Consider the following 21,079-nt stretch of genomic DNA (forward strand, 5'->3'; position numbering starts at 1 on the left):
CTTTTACCCTATCAGTTTATTCTTTCTAGTATATTTGTTTAGGGAAGGAAGTGCCTATCGACTATGGCTTATGCACAACTAGACAATTTAAAGGGATAAATAGGTACCTGCAACTCTACCTTAGTTGTCATTAATCCTGGCCCTTCCTGCCACCTGTGTGTGGAGCTGTGATGGATATGTCTAAAGCACAGTCATCTCTGCGTATCTGGGGGCTACACATCTGTAGGTGCAGCCAGCCACAAGCTGAAGAGATTTGAAAAAACTGCATATGTAGGAAACACATGCTGAATGGCTTTTCCTTTTTCTTTTCTTCCCTGAGCAAAACAGCACGACCGTTAGCATAGCAATTACATTGTATTTAATATTATAATGACCTAGAAACAATATAAATTATACAAGAAGATCTGAACAGGTTATACGCAAATACTGTGCCATTTTGTAGATGGGACCCTAGCAAGGGGTAGGGCATGCCCTGGTACCCGTCTCCCAAGGATACTGAGGAATGGCTACATTTTATTCCACCTGTGAAAAGTGATTCTAATAAAACGTTTTTGAAACAACCTTCATCAACCCTTATAAAAAGTTCAGTTTGGGGTATTCAGTGGTAACACTCAGGAATAGACTATAAACACTGGAAATAAGTAAAACACCATTAGCATAAAATACAGAAAGAAAGAGGAGTTTCATAAGTACAGGGAAAATCTAAGGGCGCCTGCTCCTTTGTCTCCATGACTACGCAGGCTGGAAAACAAAACTGTGAGAAAATGGCTTTTGGACCAAGTTAATCACTGGCTGAGCTCCTAAATTACCAGCGATGCAGCAGCATTGGTAAAATAAACTCCATTTTCAATGCATCATTTTGGCCACTACTTGCCAAGCCTGTGTGAGGGTGGCTATAGCATCTTTTCATGGCGAAATACATACACCCCTGCAACTGAAGAGCCTACAGTACATTGTTAATTTTGAGAGAGAAAGGGGTGCTTCATTGTGGGTTACAGATGATTGAACAAACATGTAATTTATTTATGCACACTAATAGATGTTCCTCACTTTGAGAACGTAGAGGTGTGTGGCGACAAGGACCTAGGTCTCCAGATGAAGTAAAAATCACTGCATTGTAACATCTTAGGATTTAAAACATGAAGAGAGTCTGGAAGTAGAGGGGCTTCATCTGTTGCAAATGGTAGAATAGGCTGTAAAGCCTAGGCATTTGCTGTCTAGAGCTAAACTGCAGGCCTAGTCCAACTGGGTAAATTGTAATCATCATTTAACTTTTCTATGTTGTTAATATGAAAACTTGGAAAATATTAATAGCTGGGCTTACCAGGCCCTGGGTGCATTGCGGTTGATAGAGTATGGAACATGAAGATTGGTGAACGTTTGAACCTCTGAATATCCTGCACTGCCATTAAAGACACGGACATACATAGACTCTAAATGTTCTGTTTCACCCTCAGGGTCTTTAATTCATCTCAAAGTTGCTGCTCCTGGGACACACAGTCCACTTTCCAGTTGCAAACTTGACCTCATTTTATCGTGGTTTGTGCTTACCTCTATCCAGTTACACCCCCGAGTTAGGGCCCAAACATGTACTTCTGTTGAGTTTTCTTAAAGAAAAATGGTTTGTGATTGCTTTTAATGCCTGAGTTCTGTGATTAAATAAATGCTCAACTTATCAGAAAATAGCATGTTACCCAGCAGCCAAAACAATCAAACTCAAGCTGCCTTCTTCTGAATGGGCCAGAGACCTGATAAGAACATCTCCATGAAGCCAGGTCTTAATAGAGTGTGACCATTTTCTCAGGGCCCCCGGGCCAAGCTGTGATCTCTAACTCACGATTAATTTCAGTACACTGGGTGCGTTTTCTTTTCACTTCCTGTTGCAAAGGTGGTCACAAATAGAAGGCCATGACGGGCACTTTAACATAGTTCTCTAGACTGACTGGATGTGGGGACTTGAGGAAGCATCATAGCTGAGGTAATAAGGAAGTTACTGAAAGGTCCTCTGCTTTAAGACAGGGTGATAACGATACCATGTGTGTTTTACATCATGTATGTAAATAGAAATTAGGTGGAAAAAGAGGGTAGATCTCCCCAGCTCCCACCCCCAATATCCTGGCCAAGCGTCTTCAGAACTCAAGTAAATGACTAAGTAAATAGACTTAGATCAATTCATTGTATTTATTTTCCTTAGTTATAACAGAATGGACCTTTGTAATCTCTGAGTGAGTGCTGGACCCCTGCCCCAGCACGGATGACTGTGTTCTTGACACAGGACAGCAATGAAAAGAATTCTTTTCCTGTCAATAAAAGATTATACCAAATACTTTCCATTGTCAATTACTAGAACGAAAGGATGTGAAATATTAACAACTTCCCCTACAGCATACCACTTAGCATTCCCTCTCAGGGAGTTTGACAAAAAATATTTATCTTGGACACTCCTAAAAACGTTTGTTGTTGTTGTTTATCCAGCAAATTTTGGCAGGAATCTTGTCGGCTGACAACATTCTGGTTTCCTATAAAGAACAACGAAGAAAACTGTGTGTGGTGTTATTTTGTAACCTCATCACTGTTAATAAAGCTGCATACAAAAAGAGTTTAACCGCTGCTCACTTGTGGGCAGTTTCACGTATTTCTTTGATGATTGGACTGCTTCTTTTCCTTTTTTTAGTTGTTGTTTCTGTTCAGTGCAGCAAAGTAGAAATGACCCTTGACAAGTGTCGCCGCCTCTAGGAGCCTAGTAAAAGAAAGGGGCATGAAACGGCACCAGCGGCCATACTTACCAACTGCTGCCACTCAGCCCGGATCTTCAGAAGTTAGACTGAATGTGTATCTTCTCATCCCGTGACTACCTGTTAAACGAGGAGAAAAGATAAAATCCATGATTGCCCAATTAAAACAAGCTGTCATTTGGGCTGCATCCGGGACTGGCCTGCCAGCGGCCTCCCCCTTAGTTGGAATTTGAGAGAGCAGCCCCTGCCTGCCTCTTGAGGTCCTTTTTATAGGAGAGATACGGTGTTCATAAGGGCAAGAGAGTTAGCCATCATACATTGTTAGAAAAATAAAACGAAGGGGAAGGAACAAGGGTAAGGGTAAGGATGTACATCATGTGATCGCAAGCTTAGTGCAGTTTACATCAGATCTAAGAAACAGAAACTTATTCTTAATTACAAATGGAAACCTTAACTTGCAAGGATTCACACAGGACAAAGAGGAACGTTTTATTTAACTACAAACAGAAACCTTAACTTGCACAGGACGAACAGGAACTTATTCTTAACTGTCTTAACTGCAAACAGAAACCTTGACCTGCAAGGTAGATTGTTCCTGTTTTAGTCTCACATACCCTGAGCACAGCCAGCCTCACTCAGAGTCACCTTCATTTGCAGTGAAATAAATTCATAGGAAACAGATTCCTATTATTCTGCAGAAATATCCTTACAGCCCAGCTTTTCCATCACACCTTTCTAAATGAGCAAATGCCAGGTAACCAACATAGCAGGTTGAGCCCTGATGCAGTCAGGTACTTAAGTAAAATTCAGTTGAGGTCATCTTGGTCATCTCTAGAACACATTAAATAGAAGCAACAAACCTCTTTGGGCCCTGTATTGAGGGGCCCAAATGAGATGAGGCCCAAACAGAAGCCAGCTGTTACCTAAGTCCCAGTTCTGACCATATGAGCCAGGGGCCTTAAGTCTCTGAACTGGCTTTGAATTCCTACATAATCCCAACTTCTTCTTCAGGTTTCTACTCTCTCCAACTCACACACCAGTCTATCTTTCTAGTTCAGAACAGATATGAAATCACTTAACAATATTAATTACAGGCTACACTAGGCTGTCTCAAAGGAGTAACTGTTTTGTTCTGATGTATTGGGCAAAGCTTGGTTGGAAAAACTAGCACCTCCAGGCTTTCCCCTCTCCAAAGAGGTATAGAAAAGCACTCAGAGGTCCACTTCAAGAACTTTGAAGAAGAAGGAATTCCTTGCAGGGCTGGTTCTCAGAAACACTGAGATTTGTTATTATTGTTTATTTTAGCCAAATTCACAGGTTGATTCAAGTGTAGGCTTTACGTGCTCATGACAACACTGACCTTCCACCCAATTCTAGATCAAGCAGACTCCTTGGAGAATAATGAGAAAGAAGGTAGTTGAATGGATGCATCAGCCTGATTAGTCTAAGATCTTACACAACTGCTTTCCTTGAGCCTTTCAAGAAAGCATCACAATGCAGTCTAACTGACATCCTAATCCTGTCTTGATATTGAACCATAACTTCAGAGGTGATCGAACAGAGTTGAAAACACAGGCTTTGTTTCATTATTTCCAGAACAGGAAAAGGGGAGAAACACAAATTTTATTATTGTAGTGCACTTTTATCTCCATCCCTCACTTATAGCATGCTCAAAGAAGAATACCAGGAACAAGAGTCAACAACAACCCTTGCCTTTTCATCTGCCTATTGTTGCTTTGAGCCACAGTTAGGTCTGCACCAAAGGACCCACCTTCAAGCTTTCCATTTCCTTCCATCTAGGGTTATCTCCACTCTCAGTTAAAGGGGATAGTTGAGAAAAATCTGTTTTTGCTAGGTTGGATGTGGAGATCATCTATATCGAATCTGCTTGTATCTCTGTCCATGGGCCCTACCTATGTGTGGCTGGAAAAAATCTTGTGTGGAAATGGCTAGAAAGCTTTCAGGAAAAAGCAGTTTTCATGGTCTCTATGAAATGAGTGGGCACTCACCTTCCCCTGGTTAAGAACTTTGAGTCTACCCAACTCCCATTCAGCTCTTCTGACACTGTGATAAAGGCCCCTCTGGGTCATAAGCTCTTCCCTCAGCTTCCCAATACTACTTGTTCTTTTCCTTTAGACCTTTTTCAACCCAGTATCCTTACAGGTAGGTCTAGAGCAGGCATGGAATTTATTCTGTAAGCCTTCAGTGTTTGGAAAAGTCTAGATCCCTCAGACCATCAAGACGCATCTACTGTTTGTAAAACGCCCTCTTCCCTGTTCCCAGCCTGGGTCTCCATTTCCCTCTCCATCTGTAATTCTGGCATTACTCCTATCCTAAGGTTAGCACACACTGTATGCCTGTGTCTTAATGCTACTCATTCCAGCCATATGAGGAACTCTTCATATCTGACAGTCTGGGAGAGAAGAGCATACACACAGAGAGCTTAAAAGAGGACCCATGTACATCGATTCTTGGCTGCTGTTGTGAACAGTCCTGGGGGAATGAGAAGGACAATCAGATGGCTGCAGTCTGTCCTCCAAGTCTTATTCCCTAGCCTTAATGGATCTTCCTCATTGAGCAGAGTTGCAAGCTGAGAGACATTTTATGGCATCCCAGTTCTGCATGTGTGTAGCCAACGAAACCATGTATGCTAGAGTTATTCTTTCTGTGGTTTAGCAAATATTCACTGGACACAGAATTATGCCAGGCATCATTCTGAAGCTAGAATACTCTCATGAACAAGGTACTGCTTCCTCGGGGACGATAAAAAGCTGGAACCTTCCAGGAGGTGGCTCTGTTGCCCAGAACACACTCATTAGATGAGGAAAGCCAACTCTACAAAGAGCAATTAAATTAACAAGCACATATTTTGGCAAGCTCTGTGCTCTCTAGGTCTCTCCCAGAGGAGAGAAAGGTAAGTTCAACTCCATGTCTGCCCTCGGAGGAATCAGAATTAGTCAAGGTTTTCTAGCTGACTCCATTCCTTGGCTATTTCTCTACATCACACACCCTATCATACCGTCTCAGCTCCAGGGACTACATCACACAGGCTCACTCTGTGACCTATACTTGCGTTAGTCTATAAGAGGAAGAAGCAAGTGACCAGATGTGGGTGTCTTCTATTTCTTTCCAATGCTCTCTTGACTTCAGCACTGTGCTTCTGGCCATGACTGCAGCTCTCCCCAGCTCCCGCCAAAGGGGCTGCTTTTCCCTGTCGCCAGCTTGTAATGTACTCACATCACCGTAGTCTACCACCATGGCATATTTTCTTGTAGGTTTATGTTCTGGCATCCCTTTAAGAATATGCATCTTAAGAGAGAAGGTCTTGTCTACTGACTCACTGCTACGCTTCCAGTGTTTAGAACAATGTCTGGAATACAACGGAAGTCAGTTGTTTTGAGTGAGTGACTGAAGGCAGTAATAAGTCATCATGACCCACTGCTCATTGATTTCTATTCCAATGTTATTCATTGATTTAATCAACAAATGTTTGCTGAGTGTCTACCACATGCAAAGCACCTTCCCTCACCCTAGGAATCACTAGAAGTGGGAATAATCAAGTCATAATCATGATACCTAAGACTTTATCCAAACTGGGTGGAGGCTAAAACCTGAATTTCTTGGAAACATAGGTGAAAGGAATTAGGCAACAAAATCTTTACCATTCATTTCTTTATTAAGCAACCTTATAAGATTGGTATCTCTACAACTATTTTCTCATTATTTTTAATTATAGCTTTCTCCCTACAACTGCCAAATATTCTAAAACATGCTAGAACTGGTTTCACTGTTTAGCTGGCGATTAGTCAGTACTCACTTTATATACATTCATGTACATATACGAATAAATACATAACCGTCACTTGATAGTATAGTGTGTGTGTTTCTATGTATTTATGTGCATGGGGCAGCTACACATTTGCATTTTAGGATTAATAGTCCTCCTGGTTCTACTACCCACAGGTGATGTTCATTGATTCTCATAGGTAGCCACATTCCCAGTGGTGTAGAGAAGCTTGAGAAAATTTGAGTTTACACAGAGACACCCATAGGCCATTTCTGTCTCAAAAATAGACAGAACACCTCCTAGGAGAAGGACATTTTGCACCTGAATTCTGGTGACTTTCCAAAGCTCAGACAAATCTCCACTAGTGGCTCTGTCATCCTTCATTAAAGATGCTGGGACAAGTCAGTCATGGCGAAGTCCTGAGTGATAGAACACTGAAGTCTATGCCTGCGTCACCAGCATATTAGGAAAGTGGGGTATCATGTAAAGTAGTAAAAGGTCTCAAATTCTGCTGCAGGGATGCCCACCTCTGGCTTCAGAGGTCTTCACAGGGGCATCCTTCTGAAGATGACTTAGTGGACTGGAACCTGACCCCAGGACAACTTTAGGAACCAAATGCAGAAAATAGCAGGGCTGTGAATAGAGTTATCAGTGATGGCCTCCACCCAGGGATGCTTGTTTTGAAAAGAGAAAAATTGGCTCCAACAAAAACCTACAGGAAGCTGTGATGCTCCTATTGATTTGTCCATTTGAGTTTTTTACAAATGTTCCTACACATTTGAAAAAAATCACAATCATTTGTGTATTCTATGGGATTCATAATGAGGTCAAGGCAAGTTTGGGCTAGATAGAGAAATCTTGTCTCAAAATAAATTAAATTAAATGAATATTTACCTAAATAAAATTTTATTCATTTAAAAAGATGCATATGAATTTAAAAGAGCCCTAACCAACAACATCTTCAGCTAAATTTTGTTGTATTTTTATTAGGATAAGCCTAAATGCATTGATTAAGGGAGTTTGTTATTTTGTAACCATTTGTTTCACATTTTAGAAGCTCATCTAAAACTTTATTATTGGGTTTATTTTGGGTTTATTTTGGAAACATAGGTGAAAGGAGTTAGGCAACAAAATCTTTACGATTCATTTCTTTATTAAGCAACCTTATAAGATTGATATCTCTACAACTATTTTCTCATTATTTCTTGTATTTCCAAGTTGTTTGCACTGAAAATAAAGTTTTATATATATATAGATATGTGTGTGTATGCATTTACATATATATGCACACACACTTACATATAATATATGAGAATCTGTGAATATATGCATTTGGATATATTTGAAAAAAATCTTAAGAACTATAATTTTATTACATCCCAAAAGCAGAAAATGCAGCACTAATTAAATATTAGCAGTTCAAACGATAAAGACCTTAGTCCAAACAGCTCTTAAGGAAAGAAGATGCGTGCAAGTTGCCTAAAGCCATGGGTGTGATGAATTATAGATAAATGAATACTTACTTTTTGAACTTTTGTATTTAACAACCTTCCAGGTATGGGGCGGGGCAAAGATGAGTAGAACGTGTCTCACCATCCCTTGGGGTAGAGGGAAGTGAAGCAGGAGGCTGCGAAGACAGGCAAACAAATTATAGCTGCATGATGTAATAGCTGTAATTATAGGGGTATGTGCAGGATCTCAGGGGATGGCTGCTAGATGGACGGCAATTTTACTGAAAGGGGCCAAAGCAAAGAACGGAAACTCAAGCTGAATTTTTGTTTCTGTTTTTATCTTTGTCATTGAAAAAAAAAATTTTTATGCAATGTATTCTGACCATGCTCTTCCCCTCCCCAAACTCCTCCCAGATCCTCTCCACAATGCTCTGGAAATTCACCATTATTGGGAGTCATATGGTATGAAATCTTTAATAAATGTACAAGGACTGGTACCTATTTGCCTCTTCTATGGTCCTTGGAAAGCAGTCTAAAATGGGAGAGGAAAAACTGGAACTGACAAATAAAAGGTCTGAACCTCAGTTTCTACAATTGTAAGAGTCACTGCCAATTGTAACTACCCCACTTCTTTCATCAAATGGATATAAATAGAAAATTAAGCGACACGTTTTGAAAACACGAAGCTACTCTACACATTAGTGAAGACCATGGCATTCCTATATGGAGTTACCTATAGCCAACATTAGTGACCACTGTACACTAAGACATCAGAAATATGTGGCTCCTTGGAATTCCATAACACGTTTCTTCTCAAGCTTCGCATTCCTGTTTGCTCTTTGCTTTCCTAACGTCTTTGGCGGAAAAGCCTGGGCACGCTTTGTTACCCCAGACATGCAAAAGAATGGAGAAGATGAAGAAGCCAGGGGAAAAGAGACAGATCAGGACGTGAACTCCTGCTTGGCCTCCAAATCAACATTCCTTCCGACACAAAGTACACAGAACACAAGAGAGGAATGAGAGAGGAGCTTTCTAACAAATATTCTAGTAGCCACTGCACAACAGGTAAGGACACATTCTACTCGCATGATCAACGGCAAAGTTCATCTTTCCCAATATTCCACTGAGGAAAGACTCATGTCTCTAAAGCTCGGAGCAGAAGAAAGCCCTGCCTGCCCACACACTTCTCTTCCTATGCTCCCAGTTTACCAAAGTGCACCTCATCAAAGGCCCACTATTAGGGACTTGCTGTCCAGCTCTAAGGATTCTAGGGGTGCCTCTCTCCACCCAAGCAATGGTCTCTCATCCTTAATCTCAGCTCAAACAACACATCTGCTCACAGCTGCCAGAAATCTCTCCTTTTCTTGAGTTCACCCTGCTTAGACTTTTGGATAAGATTCTAGGCAATCTGCCTCCATGTGAATGTCAAACCCTCTGCTCTTTGGCAACTTCTCAGCCTCTGAGCTCTTACCTAGAAATGAAAGGCTATCATAGTGCTCTTAATAGCACTTGTTACTTAGAAAGATTAATATCAAGTGCAATGGTTTGAATGACTATAGAAGCTTGAACTTCGGGGTGGTGGTGTTGGGAGGCATTGGAACCTTCACAAGATGATGTCTAGTGAGAGAGCCTTATGTTATTGGAATACACCTCCAAAAGAAATTGTAGCTCTGGGTTGGTGTTGTAGGTATATAATCCAAGCCCACCAGAGGCCAAGCAGAGAGGTCACACAAGTTTAATGGCTACCGAGGCTACCTAGTGAGTTTGAGTGTGAGGCCTGAACTACATAGTTATACACCGCTTCAACAATGCTGTGTGGGGGGGGGAGTTGTTATAAAGCCCTGACTAGTTCTTTCTTAGCTTCTTTCAGGATGTGATGTAAATGCTTTGCCCCACCACATGCCCCTACTGTGATGGGTTGCACACACCAGAGGCCCAAAGCTATGGGGCTGCCTAGTCTTGTATTGAAACTTTCAAACCATTGGCCAAAGTAAATCTTTTCTCTTTATAAGTTGCTTATGTTAGGTATTCTATCATAAAGATGACAAATACAAAAGGTGAGGGGTGACAAGTACTGAGGCCATTACTGAATAACTAAATGTGGAAGAGCCTTTGCAAGTGGTTTGTGGGAATTTGAAACAGCGTGGAGGATCTGTTTAAAGAAGCGTGGCCCCTCCATGGAGCTTAGTGAGCAGTTCTCCAGGGGGCTCAGATCAGAATGCTGACGGAAATGCAGCCCTCCAAGTCCAGGTTGACTGGGTTTACGTGGAAATGAAGACTCTATTGGGAGCTGGAGTTGCAGCCATGCTTACAGCACAATAGCGAATGATTTGGCTTCTTGTCCAGACCCAAGACTTTGTGAAAAACAAACCTTAGGAGTGATGGACTAGCTTACCGGAAACAGGAGACTTCAAGAAAGTAAGCATTTGGTCTGTGAGAGAGAGGTCACATTTACAGTAGGAGGAACAGAAAGGAGGGAAGTGGAAAGGTTTGGAAACCTCCCAGATGCACAAGTAAGGATTCCACTAACGAAGGCAGAAAGGTCAGCACGGGCGTAGAGAAACCAGAAGCCTAGTGTGCTCGTTACTTTTCGTTGCTGTGATAAAACACCATGACCAGACATGACTTCCAGAAGAAAGCATTCGTTTTTGGCTCACAGTTCCAGAGAGAAAGTGTTAGTTATTTGGCGGTGCTCTTACCCTGTGAGGAAATGTCAAGAAACACGACAGAATCCACTAACAAGAGTTTTATTAAGATAAGAGAGAGAGAGACAGGTGTGCTCAGGCCTGCAGAAAGACACATGCATAAGGAGGGAAGCCGGGAATATGGTACCAGCTTATAAAGGCTGGGCTGTGCCTGCATACATAGGCTCATGTGGCTACTCCACGCATGCGCGCATAGATCACATGGTTGCACAACCATGCAAAGCCACGGGGTCCTGGTCATGCGAGACATTTTGACCCAGAAATGGCTAGGCAGAAGTATCTAGGTCCACCAGGCTTGTGCAACCATGCCCAACCATGGGGGTGTGTTGTGAATTCTATCAGAAAGTCCACAGTGGGAGGGGAGGCATGGCAGCAGGTGGCCACAGCATGAAGCCGAGAGATCTCAGCTCTGTTCACACACAGGAAGCAGAGAGAGTGAACTGGATGTAGAGGGAGGCTATCAATTCTGAAAGCCAGCCCTCGGTGACACACTTCCTCCAGCGAGGCTGTATCTCCTAAAGGTTTCCAAACATCTCCAGACAGTGCCACCAACTGGGGACCACATGTTCAAATAATTGAGCCTGTGGGGGACATGGCTCATTCAAACCACGATCCAAGCAACACCACTGTCTGTGAAGAAACACCATGACCAAGGCAACTCTTAGGAAAGAAAACACTGCCGGGCGGTGGTGGCACATGCCTTTAATCCCAGCACTCGGGAGGCAGAGCCAGGCGGATCTCTGTGAGTTCGAGGCCAGCCTGGGCTACCAAGTGAGCTCCAGGAAAGGCGCAAAGCTACACAGAGAAAGCCTGTCTCAAAAAACCAAAAAAGAAAGAGAGAAAGAAAGAAAGAAAGAAAGAAAGAAAGAAAGAAAGAAAGAAAGAAAGAAAGAGAGAGAGAAAGAAAGAAAAAATACTCACAGCAGGGATCAAGACAGCATGCACACTGCTGGAGCAGTAGTTGAGAGCTACATCCTGATCCACAGATTAAGATGGTGTGATATGAGGCCTAGCTCGAGCTTTTGAAACCTTAAAGCCCACCCCCCAGTGATACACTTTCTCCAACAAGGCCACACCTCCTAATCCTTCTACTTTCCAGTAGTACTCCCTGGTGACTATGCACTAAAATGTATGAGCCTATGGTGACCAATCTTATTCAAACCACCATAACCACACGCTCATCAGAGGTTCAAAAGTATAGCATTCGGCTTAGCGAGATGGCTCAGGGGTTAAAAGCCTGGCTGTTCTTCCAGATGGCCTAGGTTGTATTCCCTGACTCCATATGGCAGCTCAAAACTGTCTATAATTCCAGTCTCAAGGGATCTGATGCCCTCTTGTGGTCCCTGAGGGCACCAAGCATGCATGAGATAACAAGACATACATACAGACAAAAATACCCATACAGAAAACAAGCAATATTTTTAAGTGTAACATTATTGATCTGTTTCAAAGACTTTTATATTACCTTTCTTGACACTGTGACAAAATACCTATAGAAGCAACTTAAGAAAAGGAAGACTTATTTTGGCTCACAGTTTTAGAGGATCTAAATCCATCGTAGTGGGGAAGCAAGGTATCTCCATCCACAGCAGCAGAAGCTTGCAACACAGTTTAGCAGGTTAGAAAGCAGACAGCTCAGGCTTGAAGCAGGGCTGCACTAAAACTCTCAAAGACATGCTTCCTCAGCAGAGCAGCACAATAGAGCCATCTCTGTCAGCTCAGGTATGAGTGAGCCAGCCCTGAAATTGTGAGCATGGGAGACTTGTCCTCATTACCCATCTGTCTTGTGGCAGCATGGGCAGAGAAGAGTTGCCCTCCTCCCTAACACCCATCAATGTCTGGGGCAGGTGGGAGTGCTGACCCTGTGGTCATACTAGCAGGAGAGCTATCCCTGACCTCCACCAGCTGCAACACTCGGGAGAGCAGGCCCTGCACCTCGCCAAGGAAGCACAATAGAGCCAACCCTGTTAGTGCAGATGTAGGTGAATCAGCCCTGAAGTTGTAAGCATGGTAGAATTGTCCTCATTTCACATCTGGCAGACCAACCCTACAGCTGCCCATCCCCAGCCCCAAAAGTTTGATTTGGCCCACCCCATCATCCAACCAATCTATGATCTGCTGGAGCATGTGAAGGGACCTGACCTGCAGACCCAAAGTTACAGGATCTCCACAACACAGGGCAACAACAGGATATCCAGGAGGAGCCCTAGCATGGGCCCAGCATCAATAGGGTAGTAGAAACCAGAGGCCTGGAACCAGATCAATGACTCTTTGCAATGAAAACTTGCAAGTTAAGATGGACAAAGGAGTTCACGGTGTGACTCACTGTGTCACACTGCTGCTTCCAGGACTAGATTTTTAAGTTTTTTCCTTTTTTTTTTCTTTTAAATTTCGTTTTATTTGGGGGGTGTACAGGGGCAGAGGGTAGATGCAAAGGGACAGGGAAATGAATGGGATCAAGATATATGATGTAAAATACACAGAATAAATAAATTAAAAAATAAAACAAACAAACAAAAACACCACAGACATGCTTCCTGTAGTGACCCATCTCCACCAGCCATTCATTATTTCTACCCAAAACAGTGCCATGATCTGGGAAGCAAATGTGCACATACATGAGCCTGTGGAACATTTCACATTCCAACCACAGCTGTTCGGAGCAGAACCATTTCACCAAAGAGCACATGAGTACCCTGTTCACCTAAGACTGCTTCGGGATTCCCTTGCCAGTGTTCAGGCTGTGATCATCACAGTTCAGGCAGACCCACATACTCTTCATGCTGATAGTAGACTCTGGCATTGCCTACATGGTACTCTGCTTTTGCGTGTTTGCAAAACACGAGAGTTATGAGATCATGGTCGCTTCTATAGTAAGAGTTGTATGAACACCAGCCATAAATTCAAAAGTTCAAACAGTACTCACCTTTATTATATTTCATGAACCCAGAACCTAAAGAAGTTAATACAGTAGGAAATAGCTAACATATCAAGTTTTTAGTCATATTATCAATTGCTAAGTTTGCCAAACTGCCTTTTTTTTTTTTCCCCTTTTCCAAAAAGAAGGTTTGGGAGAGCCAGCCATGTGACGCAGGGTTAAAGTATCTCTGCAAATTCTCCCCATAGCTGGATGAAGCTGAAACTACAAGGAGAGGCTGGGAAGATGGGTGGCAGCAACATCCAGTATCCTGAAGTTAGAAACTGAAGGCAGTGTGGAAAATACACAATCCAAGAGAATATCTATGCTGGCTCCAGCTGGCAGCAAATATCCCTCCACAGATTGACCCACACATCAGGCACGTAGCTTAAGATTTAATGTTTTGCCTGCTGAGTTTCCCCATTTCCTGATCCATTTATTTAACTTCCTTGTTCCTCCTTTTTGTGATGGGCTAAACACCCTGTGCATGTTTCCCATTGTAACCTGGAAATACACTACTTGAATTTCGGCTACTCTATGGGTTCAGAGCTGAATTTTTCTAGTCTTAGAGACTTTGGAGTTGGACTTTTGAGCAAATATTGAACAATTAATGTCACCAACTGGTTGAGAATAATTTTGCTCTACTTAGATAGAAATCGTGAAAGTATAGAATAGAGTCCTGTTAGCGTTCACAGTTCTGAACTTTGTGTGCTAATGCTCAGCACTTTCTAGTACAGCTCCAAGATCTGTGTGCCGGAGACACGTGGGTTTTATGATGCTACATCTCTGTACTTGTGGTGCTGGACGCATCAGGGCTTAATGCTGCAGCTCCGCCCCCAGTGCTCTGAGCTCAGCTTCCAGCTGCACTCAGCAGCCAGAACTAGTAATTATTAGTGGGTCTCCAGGGGTATTCCAGGGACAAGGGCCTGCAGCTCTTCCCCAGTCTTGGTACTCAGCTCTTCAGTAAGCACTCAGGAACTGGTCACTTACCACTGACGGACCCTGCAAACTGCTCAGCCTACTCTCCTGGTGCTCAGAGACCATCAGTAGACAATAAATCCAGAGATGAGTGGGGGCCAGTCACATGAGTGAATGAGATGGCTCAGCAGGTAAAGGCACTTGCCACTAAGCTTGACAGCCGGAGTTCAAGCCCCAGAACAACATAGAAAGTGGAGAAAGAGAACCAATCCCAACAGGTTGTCCTTTGACCTCCACATGTGCACAGTGGTATGTACGACCCCCTCCACCCCGCCCCCCACACACTAAAGAAATGTCAAAAAAAAAATTTTTTTGCATTAAAAAAAAAATCCGGAAAGCAAAGCACTGAGATGGAATTTTATTGAGGTCTGTACTCAGGAAGTAATTGCAAAAATTAACCAATGGCATTGCATTAGAGTAAAAACTTCTACACAATAAAGAAGACCATCATCAGAAGATGATTAATAAAGTCCTTGACAAACCTTAAGTATTAAGCACCAAGAAAAAGAAAGAAAGAAAAAAGAAAAAGAAAGAAAGAAAGAAAGAAAGAAAGAAAGAAAGAAAGAAAGAAAGAAAGAAAGAAAGAAAGAAAGAAAGAAAAGATTCAATAAAAATGAATTAGAGGATTCTCAAAGGAGGACACACAAATGACCAATAAATATTTGAGGGGGAAAGTCAGCGTTCTTAGCATCTGGAAAATGCAAATTAAAACTCCATGGAGATTCCTTCCCACTCCAGTCAGAACGGCTACCATCAAGAAAACACACAACGGGGCTGGAAAGAAGGCTCAGACCACTGGCTGCTCTTCCAGGACCCAGGTTCAATTCCCAGCAGCTCACAACTGTCTATAACTCCTGTTCCAGGGAATCCGACATCCTCACACAGACATACATGCAGACAAAACACCAATGTACATAAAATAAAAATAAATAAATTTTTTAAAAAGGGAAAGAAACAATTAATGCTGATAAGGATGTGATAAGGGGCTCTTTTACACTGCTGGTGGGAATGTAAATGGTACAGCCTCTATGGATGTAAGTGGTACAGCCCCTATAGAATGTAAATGGTACAGCCCCTATAGAATGTAAATGGTACAACCCCTATAGAATGTAAATGGTACAGCCCCCATGGGATATAAATGGTACAGCCCCTATAGAATGTAAATGATACAGCTCCTATGGAAATCAGTCCTCAAAAAATTAAAAATAGAGCATATGGTCCAGCTACATACCGATTTTTGGATATGTACCCGGAAGGAATCTAAGTCACCACACACAGAGATACTCTCACATCCTTGTTTGTCCCTTTACCAGACACAGTAGCTAAACCAAACTGGCTGTCCATTAACAGATGAGTAAAGGAAGAGTGGTACAGATACACAATTAAGCTGTTATCATTTTGGTGGTGGTGGTGGTGGTGGTGGTGGTGGTGGTGGTGGTGGTGGTGGTGGTGGTGTGTGTATATACAAGTACAAGATGTAGAGGCCAGAGAAACCAAGATGAGAGGCCTCGGTGTCCTTACCCATCAGGCACCATCCAATTTAGTTTTTGGGACATGGTCTCTAACTGGGACCTGGAGCTCACTGACTAGAGTAGGCTGGTTGGCCAGTGAGCTCTGGGGATCTGATTGCTCTCCCTTCAGCAGCGCGGAGATGACAGACACCCAGCTTCTTAGGTGAGTGATGGGGTTTGAGCTAGGTCCACATGTTTATACAACAAACACTTCAGTGGCTGAGCTATCTCCACAGCCCTTCACAACCAAGTTTTGCTTAGCCATTAAGAATGAAATTATGTCATTTTCAGGAAAATGGATGGAACTGGAGATCATCATGTTAAGCAAAGTAAGCTGGACTCAGAAAGACAAGGATAAGATAAGGAATATATACATATATATTATGAATACATATCTTCATATATAGAAAAGACATGAAAATAAAAGTGAAGCTGTGGTGAGGGAAGGAGTGGAAGGAGGGGGGAGGGGAAAACACAGAGTAATGAGGGATTTAAAAAGACAAAAGACGATGTTTTCTTATATCTTACATAACATGAAGGGGGGACTATTTGAGAGCAAGAAATGGATCTGTGAGAAGAAGGGAGGGGGCTTATAAAGGCCATAGTAAGTAAACATGAGCAAAGTCCAGGGATACGTATGCATGACAATATCCTCCCCATGCTAACTAAAACAAACAATTCAAAACACCATGTAAACAAATTCACCATCACAACATTACGTCACACTCATGGTCTACATCGTCTGTGTCAGTTTTATCACAACTGTGGCGAATATGCGACATAGACGTTGATTGCGACTCCCAGTTTCAGAGGCTTTGGACCTTAGTTGGCTGTTTCTATTAATACGAGCCTGAGCATGATGGCAGGAGATCACACAATAGGGCGACAGCTCATCGCATGGTGGACAAGAAGCTGATAGGATGTCTTTGCTACATGGTCCCTTCCCCCCCACCCCTCTCATTTTAATGCCACCCCCCAGCCTATTGTGAGGGTGTCGCCCACACTCAGAGCGGGTCCTCTCTTTAGTTAATCATCTCTGGGAACACCCTTGAAGGCAAGCCCAGAAGTATACCTATCTAATGCAGGATATATTAGTTTGCTGTCTGTTGCTGACCCAAAGCAATTTGGGGGAGGACACTTAAAGAAGGTTTAGAATTTTTATTATAAACGGGGAACGTGGGGGCGGGTGGGATTACCACCTTGGCCTAGAAGCAATTCTGACTCGGCCTTTCTTTTCTTGACTGTTTTGACAGCAGGTGGTGCTAGAATCCAGGGTCTCCCCCAACGACATATTGGGCTTGAACCTGCTGCCCTGACACCTCTCCAAATACATATTCTGTACATAAGTAAATAAATTTGCAAATGACCACTATCACTATTTTAAATTAGAAATATTTCGTGTGTTTATACTGAGATATTCCCGGTGAGCTGGCCTAACTGGAGAAAATGTAACTTTATATGGAACCCACATGGTCCTAGTCATTCACTAGTTAAGTGGCATCTATACCATCATCAGTCTGTAAATCCCCTAGACCCAGGGTCTAAACACAAGAAAGATCCTGCAACCTTGACAGAACCTAGAGAGCCAGATGCTGCATTATGAGAAAAGGACACCGGAAACATTGGGTTTGGGTAAAGAAAATATCCAATATTCAGGTTAATATAGAGTATATCCCAGGAGAAAGCCAAGGATAAAGATAAGACCTTGTAGCCAGGTGACCTGAGTTCATAATCTTGGCTGTGACTGCTATCAGTCTTGCAGTACAGTATCAGGCCCCTTAGCGCCACAATGAGGATTTCAGTAGTTTAAGAATGAAAGGGCTTGTCTTCTGTCAAACACAAGGCAATCCACCTTAGCTACTGCAATCCCTCTTCCTGCGCAGTGTCCTACCTCTGACTCCACAGCGAGGCCCTGGGAAGGGTGTAATCCTGAAGCACGGCTTTCGCGAGTGTGCACGTGTGCTTCTGCTACCCCAGGTACACGGTGTCCTCTGGATTTGAGTCATCAAGTATAGATCAAATTAAGGGGAAAGGCATTGAAAGAAAGCAAAGACATCAGAAATTTCCCTCTGACAGGCACAAACCAAGACAATAGGAGATACACGAGCACTGGCCATATATTCAGGGGAGTTCAGACAGTACAATGCCCTGTTATAGTTTATGAGCTCATGGCACTCAGAAAAGCTAACGCAGGAGAACACTAGCTGACATATCAGGTTTGTCCTTGACAGTTGGCCAAACTGCCCTTGGCAATGGCCCTGACTTCCCACAACAAAAAGAGGGAAAGTTAGAATGGTCACTTTCCATTTGACTTTTACAAGCCCCAGATTATCTTAATGAAAGATAAATAAAAGTGAAACCAGAGAAAATAGCCCGCTAAGACAGCCGGGTTACTAACTGTGCTCTAGCACTGAGATACCTCACCAGCAAGGGACAGAATGTTCCAAGCACGCTGCAGAATTTGAGTGACTTTGGCCATGGTCCTGTACATTAGTTTTCTGACATTCCACCAGTTTGGTGGCTTGAAGCAAGAGAACGGTTCTCTTTCATAGCTCTGGAAGCTACAAGCCCAACATCAAGATTCCAGCAAGGTTGGTTCATTCTCCAGGAAGAATCTGGTCCATGCTAGTCTCCCAGTTCCTGCTAGCTGCCCCTTGCATTCCTGGGCTTATTGATGCATCATGCCAATCTCTATCCATTTTCTCATGATCATCTTTTCCCTGTGTGCCTCTGTGTCTTCAAATAGTATTCTCCTTACTCTCTCATTACCCAGGGCCAAGTTTCCTTCTTTCAAGAACACCCATCAGATTGGATTTGAGTCCAACCTAATGACCTCATTTTAACTTGATTATACTTGCAACAATTATGTTTCCATTCCCTTGATTCACAGGTAGCAAGGGTTGAGATTTCAACTCATCAATTTAATTGTTGGACAGTGGTAAATATGTTAATAGCTGAAAAAAATTAAGAGTGCATCAAGTTCTTTCCATTGTGAAACATCTTCATTTCCAAGACAAGGAAGGTAAGCTTTCGTACTGGATCTTAATTAGGGTTTTCTCTTCTGGTAGTATTTAACTCAACTTTTTTTCCCTATTTATTTATTTTTTTCATTTCTATTTTTTTTTTCTTCTTTTTCAAGACAGAGTTTCTTTGTGTAGCCCTGGCTATTCTGGAACTTGCTCTGTAGACCAAGCTGTCCTCAAACTCACAGAGATCCTCCTGCCTCTGCCTCCCAAGTGCTGGGATTAAAGGTGTGTACCACCACTGCCTGGAGATTTACTTGATTTTTCTTTTACATGTAAGAGTGTTTTGTCTGCCAGTACATCTCTGCAATGAACGTGTGCTTGGTGCCCCTGGAGATCAGAAAAAAAGCTTCAGATGCCCTGGAGTTACTGGTGTTTGTGAGTCACCATGTAGGGCCTGGGAATCCAACCTGAGTCCTATGGAAGAAGAAGAATCAGTGTTCTTGACTACTGGGCTATCTATCCAACTCTTTATTCGATTTTTATTTTGGTGTTTTTCTATGCTTTAGAAGAGACTGTATTTGCTTTGTTTTGTATTAACTCTTTATGTGCACAAGCGACTTGAAAGAAGGTAAGTTATGAAGGTTCTTTAACTGGCCACTGTTGTCAATGAAGCTGGAGAAAGAAGGAATAGAAACTATCCAGAAGTCATTAAACTTCTACCAGAGACATGCTGTGCACAAAAAGCTTAAATACACTGGAGGTGGGGAGTGGGAAATAGGTTTCTTCTTTAAAGAAAAAAGGGGGGAGATAATATTTTAATTATGTTCTGTTGTATTTACAATACCAAAAACAAAATTCGGTGTGTCCCATCGGCCATGCCAACTGGAGGACTTCCACCACAGAAGTCTTCTGTGACTAAAGGGACACTCTATGGGCAGTCACAGGCTGCCTGTGGTCCATGAGCACACTGAAGGTAACCTGGATGTGACTGAGCACCATAACTTGAACTTTCAACTTTGTTGAAAACAAAGTAAGTATAAATTCAAAGACACACATGCCTATGGATACTATACTAGACAATGTAATACTAGGGATTGCATTGAGAGAAAAAAGTCTGGTTAAAAAAAAATCAAGAGATTTGTCTGAAAAACACATTCCCCCCTACAAATGCATACTTAATGATGCAATAAATAACACATATATACATATATATATGTTTTATATATATTATACATTCTAGGTGTTGGACACTGAGGGATTTTTTTTGTTTGTTTGTTTTGTTTTTATTTTGTTTTGTTTTCCCAGTTTACATACTAATTTCCTGGTGTTGCATTTGAATATGGGACGTTTGGGATAGCTCGGGCTCATGGAACAGTGGCTTTACTTCAAGGGCTCCAGGGACCTTTTCTACACAGGAATAAAAAAATGGGGTCCAGCTGATTCAAGAAAACTTGAAATCAGATTCCCAAGCCTTGTTGCATCTGAAAAGCAAGAAGGGGTTCACTTTAGGACTGTTACCTTCAAAGTCACAAACGGAAAAGAAAAAAATCCCTTAGCAGCGGCTGTGGCCCGGAAGACAAATGGCTCCCTGCTTTCCCTGTGTTAGTACAAGACAATCAAAAAGAAAAACTTGCTTAAAGCGAGATTGAAATTCATTTTCCCATTTTCCGTTTGTTTGTTTGTTTGTTTGTTTGTTTGTTTGTTTACAACACGGGCCAACAACTGAATCCGAAAGGTGGTTTCTGCCGGTATAGAATGTGGTTTTTTTGTTTATTGTCTGTGACTGCTTCTCACTACACTGTCATAGTTATGTTGCCCACAGGGACTAAAACATTTACAAGCTGGAATTTACTGGAGAAAGGTTGCTACCCCTGTATATTGCTAGATACTAAAGAACGCTGTAAGACACTAACACCCAACACAAAACTTGCAGCTAGAAATATGCAATAAATCTCTCAGCATCACTACTTATTTGACAGACCTATGAGCTCAGTGATTTAAAAAAACTGACATTACTACCTGTTGGTAA

General features: G+C 42.3%; 1 long non-coding RNA gene across 1 annotated transcript; it reads right to left on the reverse strand.

Annotated features, from left to right (window-relative positions):
- Positions 1-2,157: 2,157 nt before the first annotated feature.
- On the reverse strand, positions 2,158-19,097 carry LOC143274289 (uncharacterized). Its single transcript, XR_013052830.1, has 4 exons — positions 17,976-19,097; positions 8,046-8,149; positions 2,617-2,740; positions 2,158-2,541 (listed from the first exon to the last, which is right to left on the reverse strand). It is a non-coding gene; the product is annotated as an uncharacterized LOC143274289 (long non-coding RNA).
- Between the last annotated feature and the right edge of the window lie 1,982 nt (positions 19,098-21,079).

The sequence above is a fragment of the Peromyscus maniculatus genome, chromosome 7, assembly GCF_049852395.1.
Source record: "Peromyscus maniculatus bairdii isolate BWxNUB_F1_BW_parent chromosome 7, HU_Pman_BW_mat_3.1, whole genome shotgun sequence".
NCBI lineage: Eukaryota > Metazoa > Chordata > Mammalia > Rodentia > Cricetidae > Peromyscus > Peromyscus maniculatus.